Source organism: Sciurus carolinensis, chromosome X, assembly GCF_902686445.1.
Source record: "Sciurus carolinensis chromosome X, mSciCar1.2, whole genome shotgun sequence".
NCBI lineage: Eukaryota > Metazoa > Chordata > Mammalia > Rodentia > Sciuridae > Sciurus > Sciurus carolinensis.
In genome coordinates, this window is record NC_062232.1 from 11,844,261 (window position 1) to 11,847,940 (window position 3,680).

Sequence of the window (3,680 nt, forward strand, 5' to 3'; positions counted from 1 at the left end):
CCTATGATGATTGGAGCAAATCATTTGGGAGTGGGTAAACCTTGCCAAAGTTGTCAGAATTACCCTCTTGTAACAGTGGCTTCTCCTTTACAAGTTGTCCTTTGTAAGATTACATTCCTTCCCTTTGCCCAGCATTCTAAATGCTAAAGAGAAGCCACACTTAAATGACTATGCTCTTAATTGCTAAATATTTTTTCCTTGGATTTATAGAACCCAGAACATCTGATAAACTTCAGATTACATGAAAATATGTAACCTCCTCCTTATTCTTTAGTTCTGTGCATCAACTAACACAAAGCACGTAAATGGCTATGAGCTTTAACTTGCAAAGGAGTAATATGCTGTCTAGAGAACTATTGGAACTAACTCCAGGAGGTCAAGGTCCATTGTGATATTCTGGCCAGAGTAGAAGAAAAAAGGAGACACATACCCTGGATGATAAAGATCCCATTTTCCCTTGTACCTCCCTATAAATGCCTTTTGTGTACCCAACTTCCTGAAGATAGAACTTTGAGGACAATAGTCCCCCTCAATCTTCCAGGGTTCAGGCCCTTGAATAAAACTCATTTCCTTTTCATCAACTCTCATCTCCTGAGTATTTTCTGAGTATTTGAGTATTTGTGGTATATAGCTGGACCTGATAGCACTCTCCTCTGTTTAGGTGTTAATGACACCTAGAAGATCCCACTACCACCATAACCACCATTTTCTTCATCTGTATACCTGTCAGTTAACAAGAAAACAAAACAGGTGTCCACACTCCCACTTATTGAGATTATGAAAACTCTACATGAAAATATGTGTAGAATGAAAAATTTTAAATCACACCTTTGACTTAAGAAATATTATTAAAGTTAACTCTCTAAGACCCAAAGTCATCACTAAGTATTAATAATAGGAAGAAATACTTCCTTGTTATAATTCTGATGGCTTCTTTCTCTTCACCCTTGCCCTCCAATTATTGGGATTAATCTTTGGTAGATAAAAGGAGGGAACTTATGATTACTTTTTGTATTAGATAGCTTTCTGTTGCTGTTACTAAATACCAGAGAGAAACAGTTTAAAAGGAGGAAAGGTTTATTTTGGCTCATGGTTTCAGAGATTCCAGTTCATGGTCACTTAACTCCAGTGTTTTTGGGCCTGTGGTGAGGTGAAACATCACGGCAGGTAGTGTGTGAATGAACAAAGCTGCTCAACTTATGGTGGCCAGAAAGCAAAGAGAGAGAAGAAGGGGCCAGGGACAAGATATACCCTGCAAGGGCAAGTCCTTCAGTGACCTTCCCTTTTTCCTCCAATTATGCTCCCCCTTCTAAAGGTTCCACCAATAGCACCATGTGTGAGGAACAAGCCTTCAGCACATGCCTCTTTGGGGAACATTCCAGATCTAAACTATAACACTTCTAGTGTTTCAAATGAAGAGAAATTCAATATTAACATTCAATTTACCAATAAGTTTGTAACAGGTCATGTGTCTATTCATCTTGGTTAATGTCAAGTGCAATTAATGATTAAATAGTCTAATTGTTTCTCCATCTAGCTAACTTTTCAGTTGAGTGGATCGGCCTGAATCTCAATTAGAAGAGTGAGTGGAAAGTAACAAATTATAAGTGTAATACCCAGTGAATTTGAAGAAAGAAAATGAAAGGAAAAAGGAAATGGTTTTATCTCTAGAAGAAGGTGGCATAGGCAGAAACTCTGCTTTTTCCCAATGCTCTATCCCTACCCCAGGGAGGAAGAGAGAGAAACTTTGGTAATTGGGGGGACAGAAGAGAATGAGGAAGATGATTTCTGCCTAGCCTAGGGCTTATGCTTCAGGCAAGTTATTTTTATATTCCTTTGTTTCCCCTTCCTCTTCCAAACTCTTCCTCTCTGTCTGACCATTCCAGAAAGCTGCTCTGCATCACTTGAGGGTGATGCAGATTTCATAGCCAGATGCAAGCAATGCTGGGTGCAGATTCTTGCCACATTGCTAATAGCCCTGAAAATGTATGCAAGGCAAAGGAGGATGAAATGTTTAATCATATGGGGTTGAAGAACCCCAGAACAATAATGGTGATGATGTCAGCTACTGATTCTAAGGCTTTACTGTACATTCCTTTTTTGACAAGCACATTTTATCCCTTTGGTTCATCAGACTATTACAACAAAACATCATGGGAGACAGTGAGCCTTGATGCACAGTGAGTAGGCCAATTAGGAATGCATTCAGCTGCAGGGAACAATTTAAAAGAAATATCGAACATTTCACACATGTGCGTGTCATCCTTGCACAGAGACCATGCTAATCTCTGTATGGTTCCAATTTTAGCATATGTGCTGCTGAAGCAAGCACTGCAGGTAACAATTTACCTACTAAATGCCAGACAAAGTGTGAAACTCTTTTCAAACGTGATTTCTTATCTTCACAGCAACCTTGCAAGATATTTTTTTAAGTCCACTTATTAGGCAATGAAACTGAAACCCAGAGTAGTTAAGTAACTCGCCCAAGGACACAACCTTCAAATAATAACCTTCCCTCATATTATTCAACTCATCAAACATTATTGCATTGCTTGAGAATATCGAAATGTCTAAATCAATCCAGAAAGCTCAGATCAGCTTCTAAGTGGCCTGATGTGAAACACAGATGCAAGAGAGGCACAGGAACAGGTGCAATAGAGGCACAGGAACAGGGTTATCATTTTGCACTTGTTACAGTTGGATACCCCATGTAAGGATTGTTTAGAAGGACTGATTAGGTCTAAGGGGTGTGTGTCCTCTTGGGGAAGACACTGTAGGCTTTCTCAGTAACATTTTCCCATAACATTTATCTTTGCCTTCTTTTGTTATCAACACTAGCAAGTTCAAAATATTATTTTCTGTGGATTTATAAATGAACAGTTTTCTGGGCAACTTTCACTTTCTGAATACAAGGCAAGGCTACTCAGTTACGTGGTCCTCTGCTATTTCTCCCTACTTTGAATATATGCTTGATGTATGGAGCTGCGCTAGCTATTTTACTGCCATGAAGACAAAAGTCAATGTACTAACCATCATGGAACAGAGAGAGGAAAATAACTGGGTCTTTGATAATCCTGCCAGCCCAAGGTTACCTGCCTTTGATTTTCTTGACACGTGAGCAAAATAAATTCCTATTTGCCTTAGCAACTATAAGTTGGGTTGTGTGTTATTTTACTTTTGAATGCATTATCAGTTGGCATACTCCATGGTAGAAGTCTCGTCCTCTCTGCCCCCCCGATGATGTTTTAGCATAATAGCCTAATAACCGAAGGAAAAAATATTATACCTGTCAGAAAAATGATAGAAAGTGAAGCCTTATAATCCATGAAGTCAATTTTGTAAATTGTAAAACATAAGTTATGCTTGCAAATTGTGGAACACAAGTTTTATTGGTCTACAAAAATATAATAATGATAAATGTGCAGGAACAGAAGAAAAAAGAAAAAAGCTGTAGAATAGATGATTATTCAGCATATATTCATTCCTTCCCATCCTACCTCCCCAAAACTCTATGGGAAGGGTATTTTCCCCTTTCCCATTTATGTTAGCCTTGGCCATGTAATTTCTTTGGCCAATGAGATGTAGGAAGAAGTGAGACCACACCAGTTCTAAGTCCTAAGAGATATAATGTGCTTCTGTTCTATGCTTTGTGCTTCTGCCATTGCCATGACAAAGGCACA

The 3,680-nt window shown here is 38.7% G+C and overlaps 1 non-coding gene across 1 annotated transcript; it reads right to left on the reverse strand.

The window, feature by feature from the left end:
- Window positions 1-2,228: 2,228 nt before the first annotated feature.
- LOC124972815 (U6 spliceosomal RNA) lies at window positions 2,229-2,332 on the reverse strand. The gene has a single exon (XR_007106587.1). It is a non-coding gene; the product is annotated as a U6 spliceosomal RNA (small nuclear RNA).
- Between the last annotated feature and the right edge of the window lie 1,348 nt (window positions 2,333-3,680).